Raw genomic sequence first — 19,318 nt, 5'->3', positions numbered from 1 at the left:
CACTATTACTGCAGCAAACCATTCCTGTTTTGAGATGCCTGGCTCAGGAGGCCTCTAAAAGCATCCCAACAGGCAGCGAGTATCGTGCACTGACAAAGGGAAACAAAAATCTGCTTTGTAGAGGTCTGCCACGCAGCTGGCGCTGCTGTGCAGAGCATGCCAAGGGGCTGCTGGGAAGGGCACCAGTAAAGGAGGGCAGCACCCTTCAAAGGGCGGGAGGGGATGCCAAGGGGATTGCTGGTTAAATGCACATATGTTCTTAAATATATAGAAATGAATTTCTGCCAGGCATTAAACCAAAAAGAATTAACTAGTAAAAAGAAAGCAGACCAAATCAAAGCAGACTTCTTAAAGCAATAATAATCATAATCATTACTCACATATCTCTCTGACACCGGGATGCTGAAGGTGAATCTATTCTGAGAATTGTAAGACTTCTTATCTTGTGACTTCTTCCTCACCTCCTTCATTTTCAAAAGCCTCTCTCATCCTTGTCAACCTTTTCTGGTTTCTGCTACAGTTTAAATACAATTCAACGAATTACCTATGTCAGTGGCTTGCTTTCTCTTTTCTCCTCTCATCTTTCTCGATTTCTGTGCTCTCTAATTGTGCCAAAAGCCTGGAATAGCCTCTCACAATTACTGTTTTCACGAAGCTTGTAAGAATTTCATAGCTTTAAGAGTGCCATTGATGCTTGCGCACATATATAAACATCTTTTAGTTTATTCATTTATGGTGATTGCGTAACCTAAATTTCTAAGGCAAGTACGCTGTAAAAAAATATTAGGAAATACTCTGAAAAGAAACCATTGTAAATGTGACAGCTGCTAAGAGTCACTATGACTTTCATATTCCTCCTTCCCCCAGAGGTTACTGTGGTTGCTGGCCGAGGAAACAACTGTAGCAGGCTCTGTGAAGGGCAGAAAAAGCCTAGAGAAGGCAGAGCTGCCCTTTGGCTGTTTGCTATCTTGCTGGAAAGCTTGTCAACCTTATTTACATTTTAATTTGCATGCCAGCTTCTACAAGACTTTATATTCAGATTCTGCTTTAAAGTATCTCCTTCGCTATCATCACAATGACCTTTACATGTCTTCCCCCATTGCCCTGTGGGGCTGCAGCCCCAGCTCGCTGAGCTACCCAGACGACTAGCAGCAAGAAATGTCAGGCTGAGCATGACATTTATCCAAACAGTTGGCTGCTCGTAAGGTAGCCTTTTCTTAATGTTGGGTGGGGGTTTTTATTTTATTTTAGTTATTATTTCCTGTAGGAGATTAAAGAGCAGTGTGGGCAATGGTCACATCCTGCTAAAGGAGGGTGCCGAGAGAAAATCCCTTCTCTGTAAGACAGGAGCAAAACTGGCAGGGTGCATCACCTGACAGTGCCTACCCCTGGGAGCAAAGGCGGCAGGAGGAATGAAAGCGGGCAGTGACTGATTGCTATTGACATTATTTTTACTGCCAGACTGACAGCAGAACTTGGCAGGATTATACCCACTGGCTAGTTAAGAGGAGCACTGCCATAAACATGCCCTACTCCAAATAAATCACAGCACAAGCACAGAAGTACAATGCACGCATTAGCCCCCAGCCTGTCAAGCTGCTACAAAAATGCACTGTTTTTCTTACACACAGAATAATGCCAGCTGAAAACACACACAGATTGTTCAAGGTTTTATGAGAACCCTGTTGCACCTTTCAGTCGTTACAGAAAAGACTCTAGCGCATCTATTTTGATCAAGTAAAGCTTTCAAAGCTGCTGAAGTATGTCTGGCACACAGAGCAGTGGTTTTATTCTTACGGGCTAATCCTGAATTTCTGATTAATTTACCACTTCAGGATTTCCAAATACAGAAGCACTGTCTTCTCAAAGATACAGAGAACACCTGGGGGGATATGGCTATCATAAACAATTTCTAACTGCCTAACTTCTGCATGTCTGACTAATGTTGAGATATTAAAAAAAAAAAAAAAAGTATCTTTGTACCCTGTACCTATGAACAGCTATTGTAACAATGAGGCCAAGATGAGCTGTAAGGCTCAGGGTTATATGAAGTGCCATGATTTGGGAGGAAGGATGATTTTTTTTCCCTAGGTCAGATTGCAGGGACAATAAGAATGGGTTTCTATCAAATACCTGCTTTCTGGACCATCTCAGAGTTTTATTAGCACATTCCACAGTATTATAGGAAACCTGATTTTCCCTTTCTCTCGAATATCCTCTTCAATGCATCACCGTGGAATCTCACATTAAATAAATAGCATCAAGCCTGAGTCAGTGTTTGCCAGTCTTTCCGAAGAAATAAATGTGAAGATCATCAGGGGAACATCTGAACTTTTACATGCTGAGAGTTAATCTGAAGTGCTTATATATCAGTGGGGTAGCCTTATCAACACAGTGGGCAGAAAAAAATAATATATTACACATCTCTGTAGACACAGCAACATTTCTTCACTTTAAGGCATAAGAAAGTCCTGTGTTGGCTTCAGGTTTGAGGAGAATGAAGATGCAGGATAATTCTTCTGAATTCTGCATCTCAAACCCATAGATGTAAACTGACTATTTTGGCACCAGTCCTTTCTGTTCCTTAAGACAGCACGTGCCCATGATAAGAGAGAGAAAGTAGTTTCTTGGGTTTTTTTTGGTTTAGAATGCTTTGAGCGTTTGACTGGTCTGTTAATCCCAGGTTAGACACCCTTTACCACAGGGATCTATCATTACAAGTGGTTCTGGTTTTGGTTGGGGTAGAGTTAATGTTCTTCACAGCACCTGCTATGGGGCTGTGCTTTGGATTTGTGCTGGGAAGTGTTGCTGATAACGCAGGGCTGCTGTAGCTGTGGCCGAGCAGTGCTGACACCGAGCCAAGGGCTTTGCTGCCCCTCACCCCACCCCACCAGCGAGGGGGCTGGGGGGGCACAAGGAGCGAGGAGGGGACACGGCCGGCACAGCTGACCCCCCTGACCCAAGGGATGTTCCATACCATACGGCGTCATGCTCAGCGTATAGAGCTGGGGGAAGAAGGAGGAAGGGGGGGACGTGGGGAGTGACAGCGTTTGTCTTCCCAAGTCCCCGCTGCGCGTGACGGAGCCCGGCTGCCCTGGGGATGGCTGAGCCCCTGCCTGCCCGTGGGAAGCGGTGGGTGAATCCCTTGGGTTGCTTTGCTCGTGTGCGCGGCTTTTGCTTCACCCGTTAAACTGTCTTTATCTCAGCCCAAGAGTTTTCTGACTGTAACCCCTCCGCTTCCCTCCCCCATCCCACTGTGGGGGGAGCAGGTGAGTGGCTGCGTAAGGGTTAGCTACTGCCTGGGGTTAAACCATGACAAAAGAGCAAGGATCTATGGATCTGAAATGCCACAACTTCTGGTGGATGACACCATGTCATGAGTCTGTAATTTCAGTGCTGGATGTTTCTGTCAATGTCTCTTAAGCTTGATCTGCCACGTATACTTAACCTGTGTTAAGAGTGATGACCAAAGAGCAGAATATGGCCTGGCTACATGATGGCTGAGACTGCAAACCTAGAAAAGAAGTGGCTGCATGAAACATGGTGATGTTGTCCCTATTTTAAACCGTGTCATTCTTCATCACAATTTCACTACACAGTTTAGAAGACACCAGCACGGACAACGCCAGAAGCAAGAAAAAATTCTGGAAGGGCTGTGACATGTTGCCTACAGCTGAAAAGAAACTCAACTTCTGAAGAGATCCAGGATCAAAGGACCTGGGAAATGTCAGCTGGATGGTACTTCTGTCATGTTACAAGGCTTGATGCAGCAAGTACGGGAGAGCAAGCTCTGCAACAGATCAGAGCCAATTATCAAAGTAATCCCATTTGGCCATAAAAATATCTAGTCATTTAATACTGCTAAGCCTTGTTTGTAATCACAGAGCTTAATGAGAACAACTTACACTGAAAGGGAAGAAGGGAAGTCTCTGGAGCAGAAAGGCTGCTAAAGAGGGCGTTAACAAATGCAAGTAAATTTGAGGTTTTAACTTCTTTGATATAGGACATCCTCTATTCATAGAGGATGTTTTTTTCTAATCAGCCAACCCAATGCCGAAGCCAGCTTCAAGATTATGAAAGCGTACTTTTGTTTTCACACTCTGTGCCATGTAGGCAAGTCTCTCAATTAAGGAAAGGTTTCTTTTGTTTGAATGTGATTCTGTTTAATTTCTGGCAGACAAATATCAGAAATAATTACCATCTATAGAAGGAAGAATAGTAGTTGAATCTATAATTCTCATTACCCACCAGAATTTCAAAGTGAACTTAAATTCTAATCAAGCATTTGGCAGATCTGAACAAAGAGGAAATGGTATTGAACAAAAGTAGTGTCGTTTAAGTCAAATCTTGAACAACAAGAATGGTTTTTAGCAATGATTGGGACCTAACACCTGGGAAGAGCCTGAGAAGTATTCTCAAAATACTGAGAAGGATTCACATGTCTTTTGAGAAGTCTGACTCCTACTTGCCATGTTCAAGTCATATTGGATGTCACACCCCAAACACAAGGGAATTGGTCAACAGCGGTCAGTAGTGCTATATGTTAAAGATTTTAGCCAGTCTACACTGTAAATTCCTGGTGGAGGGGCACAAAGAAGATGGTTCTCAGTGGTTCCCAGTGACAAGAGAAGAGGCTGTGGGCACCAACTGAAATACAGAAAATTCCATTTAAACATTAGAAAACACTTTTTCATTCTAAGGATGACTGGATACAGAAACAGGTTGCCCAGAGTGTTGTGGCATCTCCATCTGTAGAGATATTCAAAACCTGACTGTACATGACCCTGAGCAACCTGCTTGTGCTGACCCTGCTAGAGCAGGGGGTGTTGGAGGAGATGATCCAGCTGCCTTACAGCCTCGACTATTCCGTGGAACAACTGGTCTAAATACGTGTGGTTATATACTAATGTAACACACAAGCACAGCTCTTTCTTCATTCCTACTTAGAAATAAAGAGCTGATAACTATACATTATCTTGCCAGTGGGGTTTAACAACTTCAGTCATTTAGAATGCAAGGATCTTTAGAATAAATAAAATATAATACTTAGCTGTATTAGTGTCCCCTGGCACACATTATCCTCCCTAGTGACAGTGCTGTTGAACAACTAGGTACAGCAATATAAAGGTTTAATATCCAGCTATATTTAACATCAAACACCCTGATATTGGCAGTGCCCACAACGGCTATGGGTCTGTCAGCATTTTCAAGGCTTTATAACAGCCATAAAAAATCATGGAGTATAGAAATGAGTCAACTGGTACTTATAATTGCTGGCATTTAGCACCAGGGACGATGACTAAGAATCTATATTTGAAATACCTGGAGTTGGTGGAGTCCAAGTACAAATCCTGGAGAAGATCAACTAAGCACTATGTTTCTGTGAATTAAATACACTGAATTGCATGCAGCTTACTGATTGTAGAACTTTTAGGCGAGCACTTGAAAATGCATTTATTCTGCACATGCCCTACAAACGTATTCAGTTATCTCGCAAAATGAGTATTGTTTTGCCTTGTTTTTCCATGAATAAAGAATGTTGCCATGCTTGACATTCATCTTCCTGCTTTTTCATCAGTAAAGGTGGCTGCATTTCACATTTTCAGAAATAATGTTTAGGAAATTCCCTGGGGCATCATTTTCAATGGCAGATGTCATGTGTCTCACATGCTCAAACACAGCCTGAGAGCATTTCCAATGGTCTTTCCTTTCTGCATTAACCAACCCTACAAAGAATTAAGTTGAAACAAAAATTTAGGGAGTTAGTATCATAATGTCTCAGATGTTTCTCTGTCAGAGAAGAAGCTTCCCTAAAAAAAAGGTGTTCCAAGATTATATATTAAATGTATTTTTATATGGCGGTTTATGTAATTTATCTGAAAGAGTGCTGATATTCCAAACCACATGCTAACATAATTTACAATTATATTGCTTTTATCCAAAAGAATCCTGACGTGGTTCACAAACTTAATGCAGTACAAACACCATATATCAATGGTACCCACCTCAGGGTGTCAGTCACAATTACAGAACTGCTGCAAGTAAATCAAAGAACAGAACGGTGGCTAAATTAAAATGGTGCTTGATCTGCAGATTCAGCAGATAAATTTAACTACAACTTTACCTGAAAGACCTGCAGATTGTTTCAGAGTCACACTCAGCAAGAGGCATATCCGCCAGAAGATGAAAGGCTGAGTCAGCCCTCACAGATGTCAACCAGAGGTTGAGGCAGATGTTGACCATGTTTCTGTTCTCAGCCTGGTCTTTGATTTCGGTGTATGTAAATGGCGTAAGTGAGATCACAAGTATGTTCCCAGATCAGTGCTTAGACCTTTACAATTTCCATTACTTAATTGAGTGACTTAAATATTTGAATTCAAGTTATTTACATGCCTGTTAAATGTCAATTTTTTTTGCTAGGAAAACTAGTAGATTAAATATGGTTTGCCCCTGAAAAACTGAACTTTTTAATCTAAATACAATTTTCCAGTAGGGATACAATTTTTCAGCACAGATATTGGAACATTAGGCTGTCCTGCCCCTCTTTTCTCCCTCCAAATGAGAGTTTTAGGCAATTGAAGATTTTCAGCAGTATCTACCTATGGCTGTATTTTCTGATATTTTTTTCCTTCTCTTCCTGCCTGCCTCGCCCCGCTCCCCCCCGCCCTTGATCCCTCTTTGCCATGTATTACTATTTAGGAATAAGAAAAAACCCAAACAGTTTATACATATAGACCTGAAAAAACTGGACATATTTCTGGTATTTTGAACCTCACATTGATATGAAATATCATGTATATTTTGCATTCATTGTATACCTGTAAAATAACTCTTAACTATATCACAATTCAGCATAGTCTGGGATCTCAGGTATGGTAACCTAACACTGGGGAAAGGTATAGGAGGAAAAGAAAGGCAGAAGACAAAAGTGCTGTTACTGTACAGATTCAAAAGAAAATATGCCAGGTAGCTGATTAATTTTAAGTCAACAAGTCTTAGTCATTTTTCTACCCATCTTAAATCTTAAATCTTAAAAAATGCCTCCCGTGAGAAATATAAATCATTAATTCTTGATCAGACATTTTTGTAAGGATTAGTTTACAGGCCTGCAGACAACATCTGCAGCTTATGCTTGTTTCTTCCTCTATTAACCAAGCATTACAAAAATCAACTGAAACAGAAAAATTCAGTGTTTCAGCCTTGGTAATCTTAGGTGGTTCTTTGGCCAGCCACCAACTCCTGCTTTCTATTGAATATCTCAAACAATTCAGGTAAAATGTTGGATTCTAAGTCTTATGGATAGCGTAGGGTAAAAGATGGACTAATTTATGCACGGTAGATAAACCTGAACTAAAATTTACACATGCACTTCACAATAATTCCACTAGAAAAAAATGCATTAAAATATACAGTTCTTTCTATTTTTTTGTCTTCCAGCCCTTCTACTTTTGCTATTTCATATCACTAGCACACAATACCTGCACTCTGAAACAAATACAATAAAAACAAAGCAGAATTTATTCACATCTCTGAAAAGATGGGAGAAAGCCGACTATGAGTGTTGTCATTTCAGCAGTGAGGCGTGAGTAGCAAGAAATGAAAGACTAAAACCAAAGGAAGATAGTTGAGTGCAAAATATTTGCAGCACATAAACTTAACGAAAGCCAGTAGTAATTGCTACCATAAAAATATCCAAGTTGCTCTGCAAAGTTGTTTCAGGAATCTTGTAAAACTAAATCAGTCTACCACTATAATTCAAAAATAATAAAATTTGAACTGGAATAGAAGAAACCAAACATGAACAGGAAGCATTTAAATTACATTCAGTATTCCGGAATAATTTCTTTAATTCAAACAAGAACGTTTCAGAACAACTGCAGAAAAATTTAGGTTTTTTAACTGACAAATAGCAAAATATTGTGAAATGAAAGTAATTCCTTGCCTGGAAAACCTGTTTTGTATGTGGGAGAACTATTTTCTCCTTCCTCTGAAACTTAGTTCTGTGTTGGATGGGTATGTTTCGTTGAAGTATTTAACTCCTGGGGCTGCACCTCACAGAGAAGAAACACTGACAACTGCGGGTACCAGCTGAGTTTCACCTAATGCCACCTACTAACACTTTTACTCTGCATTTCTGAACTGCAGCCCAACCCCAGGCCAGCAGCAGCCAGCACACACTTGTCATTTCTCTATGCCGTGTGTATCACCCACCTGAGAAGGGCAGGGATAGTCCACAGGACATCAAGCAGGTAATAATTTTGCCCAGTCCCAGTTTTCTGTCTGGGGTAACAGATTCCTTTCTCAAGGAATATTTTGGTAGTGGGAGACACAGGTCTACTACTATAGACAAACTGAGATTAACTATACTGTAAATAAATACAGAGAGCATAAAATACTATTTACATGGAAAGGGTGATGGTAAATATGTTTATACTTTCTTAAAACAGCTACAAGTATGTTTTTTGAGTAGTAGAGATTTTCTTTAGTTAACAATAGTTCTATTACTTAGATACTGCTAGGTAGAAATGTTTGCTCCTTACTATTGCTAGCTGCCCTGAATGTTTTTTTCTACTCATTGTACATATTCCTGAACGTAGCAAAAACATTTCCAAGAGTATAATTTACTTAAAATATAGAAATAAATAGCTATAAAAGAAAAAAATAAACCAAAGTGAACTGATTAGTCTGCCTGGCTAGCTCACTCATTCAGTTTCAGCATGTGGCTACACACAACACAGTTCAACCAGTTCTTTATTCATAATGTTAAAGGTTATTACCACAACACAAAACCCAGGATAATAGTGGGTTCTTAAATTAGCATTTGCTTAGCTCAAAAGCCAGTGCACTAATCTCTTGCTTTAAAACCTAGCACAAAAAGCATTATAAACCACACTTACAGAGTGGTGGGTTTATGTTGTCTTCCAAACAAGAAACATCTTACTGAGAGTACAGCCATGGACTGGAAGGGACACATCATGCCCCACTCTGTTGCTTTGCAGGTTGTTCAAACATAACACACTGACCAGTGTGATGCAAAGATAACATTAACTTTCAGGATTTAAAAACTGCTGTCAAGCCAGGTTACACTCCCACTTGGCTAAAATAAAAGGAGATTTTTGCTAACACTAAGAAAGTATTCTGAGAATGAGGACTCCATCTGCAGTTTTGTCAGGCTGACTTTTGAGGGAGTGCATTGGTAATTCCCAGGTGGAAAAATGGTGATGTCATAAGCATTTCCCTGTAGTACAAAATAAAACCGGTATATTTAATATTAAGCTTTAGGCCACCAATAACCTGAATTTGCACAGGACAAGATAGTATGCCACTGTTGTTCAGGCAGTAATTGAATCTGCCACGTATGGATCACTCCTGCTTGCATACTGGCAAGTGGAATGACGAGCATTCCCCATCTTTGATGATTCCAGGCAAGACAGAAAACTGAGGACCAGAGAAGCGGCAGGTATTTAGGAGTGCTTTCAATCCACAATCTGATGGGATTACAGCCACTTTCATATAGGGCTATACAAAAGGTTCTCCGCAGAAATGTTTTCTTCTACACATGGTCATGCTATGGAGAAGATGAAAGTGTTCATCTACAGAAATGCACAATGGCTTCCAGCACAGCTCATTCTTGGGACATGTTTCTAATATCTGCCTGCAGGAGTCAAAATTGTAGGGTCTTTACTAGAGCTGATCTTGGATGTCAGTTGAATCCTACACCTCTACGTATGGGTAGCTTCTCCATAGGTTGTAACTGTTCTGTGGTGGAAATAGCCGTAGCAACCAGCACCCTTCTGACCATGCACATTCCCTGAAAACATAGAGAAACTCCACTGAAAGCTGACATGAGCACCTTGTCTGTTGAAAAGGACCCTTGATTGATACTGTTCTTGTTGTTGATCATCTACACTACCTTAAATGCCAGGCAGAAAGCAGAGCATTTGTATCACTTGATTTCACTAATGTCTGGCTCCTAGTGATTTCTGGTGCTGAATTCTTCAGAACCAGCTCTATTACCCTGGAGCACACCCTCCTCACCTGGGAGGTTTCAAGGACAGACAGATCTGCTTGTCATTTTAACCATCTGGCAGCAAAGAAGGTGCAGGAGTTATGCACCTTGCTTTTATTTTATTTTTTTTCCCCATAGCAAAGACTACTTACATTGAAAGCTCCGTAATGCATCCAGATGCCAAGACACTGAGAGCAACTAAACAAACGAAGCAATTGCATCCAGAAACAAATGAAACTTAGCATTTGTTTTGCTTATAAATGAATCTTTCACTGTTTTTATAACTTGAACATCCTCTACTGCTTGTACAAACATACAAGATCTAAAATACCTCTTTTGAAGGATTAGGCTTTTGCATGTATTTCACTCCCAACATAAAGAACAAACCAACATCAAAGGGCATGCTGTGTTTATGAACACACTTTTTGTCTCCTACAGTTGCCGGATTTGTTCCTGCACTGTTGGATAATCGTTTAAAATGGTATAGCCTATCTATCCAGACATACACAAACCCCTGCTGTTTTTCATTGACACATCGTCTTTTACTACATTCTGCCTCTTACAAGCCATAAAGTTACTTTAGCTATTCCCAACACTGTCTATACTACATATCTAACGTATCGTTCCAACCCATTTTTCCACTGAAGGACTTCTCCTCAAAAGCACATCACTATGATTGCCGGTGTCTGTACAGCTTTCACACCCATCGTGACTACTGAATTCAAAGCTGAGAATGCTGCAAAATAGCATGCAATGTCCCTTTATCAGTCACTTCAATAAAAAGTGAGAAGAGATTTAATGTATGGTTATTGGTTTTCAATTCCAGAGCTTTCCGTACTTGAGCCTCAGTGTTATAAATGTATTCCTCTATTGAAGAGTATACAGCATGTGTGTGCTCGAAAGAGGGAAACAGAACTATTACAGGCACACAAGCGTGTGAGTTTACACACTGCTGCTGCAATCTCCAGCATTTTTGACATTTTTTCATCATTTGATGATGATGATCATCAACATTCATCAAAATCTCCAATTTTTGACACAGGCAAAAAGCACAGTTGCACAACTACACAGCCACGCATTAGTCATATTAATTGCAAACTGAAAAATAACTCTCCGAAGAATGATGCTGGGTTATCCAATCCCCTATTTCACCAAAAATGTCGGCCATCAGCTGTTATGGGACTTCACAGAAAACCTGAAGGTCAGTACACAAGAGGTATTTCAGTCCCAAGAAAAAAAGAAAAAAAGATCAATTCCAAAGCTAAGAACTTTTATCTAAGATGCTTTTCCCTGGGTGTCTATATTTTATATGAAAGATAATATGAACATAGGTGCCTTGACTGGTTTCAGCTGTAACCAAAGGGCAAAAGCCGAGGAAGATTCCTCTTTGAGAGGTTTCTGCTACTCAAGAGTGCTATGCATCAATCCTAAAATAATACCTCTGTTTAGAAATGAATAGAAGCCACATACTCCTTGGAGTTGTGGTGTAGTACGTTTCCAGCAGGATATATCACTAACCACGCACATGGCTGTTACCTGGACCAGCCCTGGTAGCTAAGGGTACTTAAGGCACTGCACTCCACAGAAAGCACTGCTGCCACTTACTGCGAGGTGGGAAGCATGGATCACAGCAGCAAACTCCTATCGAGGTAAAACAACTGGGTTCACCAGACCAGAGAGGATTTAAAATACAGTTCTTAGTCACTGTGGTTTTTTCCTCAGCAGCACTCCTGGACTATGCCTGCAAAGGAGCAGTAGGCATGCACCCAGGTTAAAAAGTGGGTTTTACCACATCCTCTGGTTATTTTCCTTGGTCTTACCAGGACTGAACTTCAAAAACCTGGTCTCATCTGCGCCCAACCCTCCATACCATGGCCTGGGGATGAACTAGTTGGTACCTTAATTATATTGTGCTATAACAAATAGCGAGTCTGGAGCTCCAGTGCCCACAAGAGCCATATGCCCACATCATAACTTTCTCCTTTTAGGGTTGCTTTTCCTGTCCTAATTTATACTTCCTCAGTTACAGCACATACATTTACATGGTTAATGTTCAGATTGCTGAGATTACACCATAGTGATGCATGCGATGTAAATGCTTAGACAGATGGATGCAATATCACAGATTTCTGAAAGGAGGAGAACTTGCAAAGCCAGAAGCTCACACTTTAAGAAATCTCATTTGCTAGCACAGGGGTCACTGAAAATAGATCTGAATGCTTAAAAAGCAGTGAAATACTCTTAAATAAAGCACTGCTGACAAAGGTATATACTCTTTCCTAGAAATAGGCTCTAGTCTGTTAGGCTGCCAGGAAATGATGTTCTCAAGAAATTCTGATTTTTTTCAGATTTATGATCTATAAAGAGTAAGTGCAAATCTGTTCTGCAAAGGAAGTCTGTGGCAAAGGCCACCTTGCCAATAGCCTTCCTCTTTAAATAAAAAATGATGCTAAAAAGAGACACCTTATTAATTAAGCTAGGATCTGTCCTGCAGCTTCAATGCTTCACATAGAAATTACCTATTCCATGAGTTATAAGTGAGAAGTCACAATACAAGTTTAAATCATTACAGAGTAAACAGTTTGGACTGGTACCAGATGAGAGGTTACTGGTCTCTCTCCAGTTATTAATAATACAGCAATAAGACAACAGGTGCTGTTCTGCCAAGCCTTCTTGGTATTTTGATAAAACAAACTTGCCTCTCCAACCCACAGAGAAAAGCAAAAAGAACAACCGGCACAGAGAGACAGGAGCAACGACTGCCCCTTTGATAATACTGCTACTGATAAAAGGAAAAGTAAAATTGCCACTCATGGCCACTTGCCTCTCCTGATGAGGAATACAGGTATTTTACAGCAATGCTAATATTTCAGTTTCATAAACTCTGCTTTTCGATTCCTTTCCGGTTAAAACAACAACAACAAAATTCCTGGCTTGCTGATCTTTAAACGTTACTGGCACGATACTGTCGACAGATATTAAAGGAGCTTGCTTGAAAAGATGTAGAGATCATAATGAAGCAAGGGATAATTAAAGCAAAGAAACTAAAGCTGGTGAAATTCAAAAAGTAATGCATATGTTATAGGAAATATACCTTTCCCTGCCTAGATGTGCTCTATTATGTTGCCCACAGTTTCTTTCAAAGTCTCTCTTTGCCTTTCATCTTACACATATTTCAGCACTGTTGTTATGCAAGATGGGGAATCATTCATTTTAATGTGATACTCAGCATATTACCACAAAAACACAGAGAGGTTACCATTTTACTGGTTATCTAATTAAAAAGCTCTACAATAAAAATTCTTTGCAGCCCCTCGCTGCACACAAAAGATTCAATGCTGCATCTGAAAAGCCACATGTACATAAAAGCAGAGAATTTGCAAATGCTTCTGATTTTAGCTTTTTCTTTTTTCTTCCTCTGGTTACAAAAGCCACAGCTATCACTCTTTTTAACCGCTAATAAAAGCAATTTAATGACAGGTAGGTTTGTTGGTTTGTAGCTTCTTTGAACCCTCAACACACTCACTAAAGGAAAGTAACTTTAGCTAGAAAAGAGATCCTCACAGCACTATGGTGAATAATTCATCATTGCATTTTTCTTTTCATCTCATTTTGTGCCAGTAACGTATACAACTGAAAATATTGCAAAATCTAAAAACAACCACCGACAAGGACTTCCAGCAGCAAAATACACATAAAACTAGCAGGCAGGTTTCCCCAGCTTATATAATAACAGCTTTAGCTCAACAGAACCCCCATCACTCACCGAGAACTGAATTCACTTGAACAAAAGCAGAGCCCAGTCACCAAATGCAGCTTCGTAGGACTCTTAATGCGAGATGCTCCTGTCTGCTGTTCAGTTCACACTTGCCTTTATAACTAAACCAACCAACAACATTCAGTTGCTGAAGCTGATGAATTATAAAACGGTAGCTCCCAGACTCTCATATTTTACATCACAGGGGGTGGTCATCCAGCATACACACTGCCTGTGTACATATATTCTGCTATAACTCATCCTGATAAACACATCAGTGCTGGCAGCAGTGACAGTAATTGGTGCTCAGGATGTACAAGCACAAACCAATAGAGCACACTCCCACCTTCTGCTCTGTGCAACATCTCTACCTGTCAATCACTGCACCTAGTTAAGGTGGAATGATCAACTGCACTTCAGGGGAGAAGCAAAACTCAGAGGAGAAACCATCTACCAATACGAATTCTTCACTTAAACATTTCTTAATACAGTAGTAAATGTAGCTTCATCCTCCTCTACACACAGTTTTCATCTTTTTTTTTTTTTTACATTTTCATAAAAATCTTCCCTTCTTAAAGACACAGTTCTTGTTTAGTGACTAACACACAGTTCATAACTTCCACTAGCATGAATGGAAATTATTCTGGCAAATTCCATGGACATTAGCAAGGATAACGTGAAAGCATTACTCCAGGCAGAATGACTGTCGAAAGCAATGTACTTGTTAGGTAAAATTATGTGCACATTTTAAAAGCCTCTTAAAAAACCCTGATAGGTTTTAAGAATGTTTTCTAAGTTATAAATATATGTTTTTAATGGTCTTCGCTTCTGTAACGCTTCCTTTTCTCTCTATGCTTGCACTGTTTTTAAAGTAAATGTATAGATACAAACCAACAGAACCAAACAGCTAAAACTTAGACCCATTAATACAATCAATTAAACATTTTCAAATGGGATTAATTACAGCAATAACATTCACAATCGTTGCACACACCACAAATTATCACTCACAATTAGCTCCCAACAAGGAAAACTGGTTATGGTACTGGTAACACACAGCCAGGGATCAGTCACTGCAAAGCGTTTTGTATGGCAAGTCTTTTATGATGGAGCAGAAGTTGCTCTTCCAGAGTTGAGCTCCAGGAATTTTGTATGGATTTTACACAAACTCAAGGCTATTTGTACAAGCGCCGAGTGTGAACGAATGCTTTATTCTATTTCTACATCACTGGTTACGGCTCTCAGAAGGCTCCATTTGGAACCTGAACTTGAGCCAGCTCCTTTCATTCCCCGTGCCTGTAAGACTCTCCCAGTATTTGGTACCACCAAGACAGGATGCGCTTGGGAAGGTGAGCACAGTTGTGTGAGCAGTTGCGCATCGTCTGGATGCTTTTCCGCGAACAACTGGGCTGAGGAATGCAAATGAAGCCTGTGCCGGCAGCCCCAGGCAGAAACCCAACCCTTCTCACCATCTGGACCGACTGATGTGCGTCACGATGTGGGAACAGGGTGTTGCATTTCATGCATAGCAAAAGCAAGTCCTATATATATCCCTTTTCTCCCGTCCTCAGCTGCTTGTTCCCCCCCGTTCCTCATTTGTCTCTTTGTGTTCAGCACCTTCACTATCCCAGAAAAAAATTCACTAGAGGCCAGAGGCATGAGCAGTGTTTCTGCATGCGCTACTGACTCTTACTATAGTGGCTTGGATGAAGGAAAAGCTGTGTATAGTTGGGTGGCAGAATGTAGGGGAGACATATCAGGACTTAATCAGAGTAATGGCTGTGATGTCTCTTTCTCAGAGGAAAGGGCAGCTGAGATCCAGTAATTGGATTTTCCAGCCATGCTGACTGGGAATAATCCAATATGGGCAGAAAATATTCCAAATGACAGACTCTGGCTCATTAAGAAGGAGCAAAAAGGTCTGCGCCACTGGATTTGTCTTTTAGAGCCAAATTTTATTCTCATGGGTATACACATTTCACTTGCAAATCATGGAGATTCTCTAAAATGGCCCAAGCACAACAGTTTGTTGTCTCGTGCACTAATTAGAGTTTTCTGACCTATTTTTCATAAAAGACAGTTTCAAACCATATGTGCCAGGATGCCCTAAATGGCATCTATTTTCCTTTTTTTTTTTTTTTTTTTGGCCTTCACCATTCAGGTTTGAAGAGGCTTCCTAAAAGGAGACTAAGGGGAGACCTTATCACTCTCTACAACTGCCTGAAAGGAGGTTGTAGCCAGGTGGGGGTCGGTCTCTTCTCCCAAGCAAGAAGTGATAAGACAAGAGGAAATGGCCTCAAGTTGCACCAGGGGAGGTTTAGATTGGATATTAGGAAAAATTTCTTCACTGAAAGGGTGGTCAAGCATTGGAAGAGGCTGCCCAGGGGAGGTGGTTCATTCCCCTTCCCTGGAAGTAGTTAAAAGACGCTTAGACATGGCCTAGGAACGTGGTTTAGTGGTGGACTCAGCAGCATTAGGTTAACGGTTAACTCTGTGATCTTAAAGGTCTTTTCCAACCTAAAAGGTCCCACGATCCTATGGCACTGCCTTATAATAATTTAGTGCAGCATGATTAAGACACAAGAAAAGCTTGTTGAATCTCCTTGACCAGCATAACATTAACCCTTAAATTCAGCTCACATTTATTGAAGTACAGGTTTGTAAAACTGACCACTATCACAATAATGTAAGACACTGCAATATTTCATAGCTGTGTGTAGGAGGCATGTATAAACCACAGTCTGTGGTATTACACAAGAGCCACAATTCCAAGAAAAGCTGCTACCCTGTTTCATATTAACTTGCAATTTTTAATTAGTGATATTGGCTTCTGTATTACCTTTCCATGGGAAATATTTCATAGTTGATACTACCATAATAGTCAACAATGTGGTGATCTGTAAAACTGCTACCTTCGCAGTGAACAGACATGATCATCACACAGCCCAAGTCCTCAGGGCTCTGTTCATACATTCTGGTGCAGAATGTGAGATTTCACATTCAAACTTACTCGTTTCATTGGCAGGTGTGTGAAAATCCCATATGGCTGCCAGATTTCTGTATACCTACATATATAGAGAGTATGTATTTTTAAGGCATTTGTAACAAACACACTTGTTATAGACTTGGAGGTTCTTTGGTTCAAGCTACAAACTAGAAATCATCTAAAAATGAAAAAAAAAAAAAAAAAAAAGGCAAAAATGTTCCCATTTGCTGCCATAACATGACTCCTTTCTTCCACGGTCACGTGGACTATACTGACTACACATCATAACATCCTATTTTCTATCTGAAGTGAGCACACAGATCACTGAGGAAAAATCAGGGCATTCAGCTGGAATAACAAGAGTTGTTAACTTTTCTGCTCAAGAAGCAGCTAAGGAAAATTCAAATTGAGAGTAACTACAGGCAGATTTGATACTACCGAGATCACAAATTAGCTAGTACAGTTACGTCACATCCCAGTGAGGCAAAACTAGATCTCCAGGATCTCCACAGTGTAGACCCAGAGTTCCAGGTGAATAAGTGTGCACCAACAGAGATAATTTCCAGCCTACGCCAGATGGTATGGTCGGTACACCAGTCAGTAATTCTTGCCACATGGCCTAAGATGCTATCTTGAAAACTAAAGAAGTGTTTATTAAGTACCTTTCATTTAGCAATTATGATCCTGAATTCCTTTAGTGAATTTGTGTCACTTTTACACTGGCTAAAGGATATGCTCTTTTCATCTGATAGCCTGTTGATGGCACTGTCAGGGAGTATCTCTCAAGCAAAGAGCCCAGCAGGATTTAAAAAAAAGGACTGGGCATTCGTCAGACAATAACATCCAGAAGAACAGTACTAACAAGAAACTTTAAGCTTTCCAATGATCAGGGGATCTGAAAAGACTTTGTTTCTTATGGATGTTTCTCCCGTGATTTCAGGCTCAACACTGTTCTGCCTCAGTCTGCAGCATTTCACAACAGCCCAGCTTCTCCTGGGCCCTTGACAAGACAAAACCCAGCACCTCAAGGGCTGCAGGTCACTAATCAGGTCATTGCTCACCTTCCTCCCAGCAAAGGCACTAATTCAGCTCTCCCTCCCTAGTCCAGCTAAGAATTGCCAGGAAATCTGCATGAGCCTAGTTAATTTTAAAATGAAAATCAGCTGAGCATACTTGTAAAGGTCTTTTATTACATTTGATAAAGCTAACCACTAGTTACAGGGAATTTCAACACCGGTACTCTCTGAAGGGTAGTAGGGTGAGATGGGGTCATCCTTGTACCTTTTGGGTACAGAAATTTATCAAACTTTTAATTCCAGCTGAGACCACTGAGGATTTATGAATGTCACAAGCCACTCACTCCACTGTCTGTGATCTGAATCCAACAAAAATTTGTCCTTTTACAAATACACAGTAAAATAGTACCACACACTGTCAGACAGAATTCATTGCTGTAACCTATATACATCATGCATTGCAAAATAAACAGCAGTGACAATGTAAATGAATTTAATTGCCATAGCGAGGCATTGGAGAAATTAGTTTCCTTTCAATATAGCACACTTGCAATTCCATTTAAGAACAGTTTTAAAATAGTTTCAGTTCCTAAGATTAATCCTCATAAGTAGAAATGAATAAAACTGTGTATGTAGATTAATTAATAAATTAGCTAGCACAGGGCTTTGAAGATGTAAAGGACTGTACAAGTGCCATTACTATAATAATATTTTTCTGTATTACAGTACTTTTGTTCCTCAAGTGATATCTTTCTTGCTGCAAATGCAACCTCAAGTCCTCTTTCTGAATGAGGACTGTGTTTGAAAAAATACAGAAAAAGGAGAATTAAAGAGGATATTCAGCGAGGTCTGAATGAACAGACACCCGAGAGAGCAATACCAGTTGATCAAGGGCAGCGACAAGAACTTGCTTTGCTAGTTAGGAAGGCTGAATTCTCTTAATGGTGGCTTCATAGTCTCAAGAATATGAATGATCTTATCAGTAATAAAGAAGAGCTGCTGAAAGGAAGGAAGGCCAGATGGCACTTTCCCTAGAGCCTCTGGAGAGGCTGCCTGGATTTGATTTGAAAAGCCTTTTATAGCACCCCATGAACCTGGAATACTACAGCTGCTCATTTTTAAGCCAGTCTGAGACTTTGTATGAACGTTCATTTTCTGTATGGCTTAGATCGGTTCAGCTGGCTAGAAGAACTGAGAAACTTGGGAGGATATAGTTCAGCATCCAGAATTGGGTGGGTTTTTTTGTTGTCTGGACTTTCATTTTGCCTTTATCCCTATGTTTCTCGTTTTCTTTCTGCTGTTTTCTTTCGAATAGGTTAAATTTGTCTGAAGCTCGATACTCAAATCCAAAATGAATCATAGAGGACTTACTAACTCCAAGAGCTGGAAAAGTAGCTGAAGATCCACTTTGTATTAGGTAAAAATTAGATTCAGTACCAAACCACACAAGCACCTTTTACACAAACTGGAGGCCCCACAGCCAAATCATTTATAAGCCTGGTGCCGGGAGCAAATCAGTTAACATCTTTGTATGGTGAGGAATGGTGGAA

The 19,318-nt window shown here is 40.3% G+C and overlaps 1 protein-coding gene across 26 annotated transcripts in view; it reads right to left on the bottom strand.

The window, feature by feature from the left end:
• The window catches only part of DLG2 (discs large MAGUK scaffold protein 2), a 1,068,724-nt gene that overhangs the window by 141,558 nt on the left and 907,848 nt on the right, over nucleotides 1-19,318 (bottom strand). Inside the window, exon 1 of one of the 26 annotated variants that reach the window (XM_080375904.1) lies at nucleotides 13,776-17,894. The exons of the other annotated variants lie outside the window; for them this stretch is intronic. The gene's annotated coding sequence lies outside the window, so the exon portion shown is untranslated. Of the gene's footprint in view, nucleotides 1-13,775; nucleotides 17,895-19,318 lie in introns of those variants that run through there. 26 annotated transcript variants of the gene reach the window in all.

This window comes from Falco punctatus (genome assembly GCF_963210335.1).
Source record: "Falco punctatus genome assembly, chromosome: 2".
In the NCBI taxonomy this organism is placed as follows: Eukaryota; Metazoa; Chordata; class Aves; order Falconiformes; family Falconidae; genus Falco; species Falco punctatus.
This window is presented reverse-complemented; position numbering and strand designations above follow the sequence as displayed.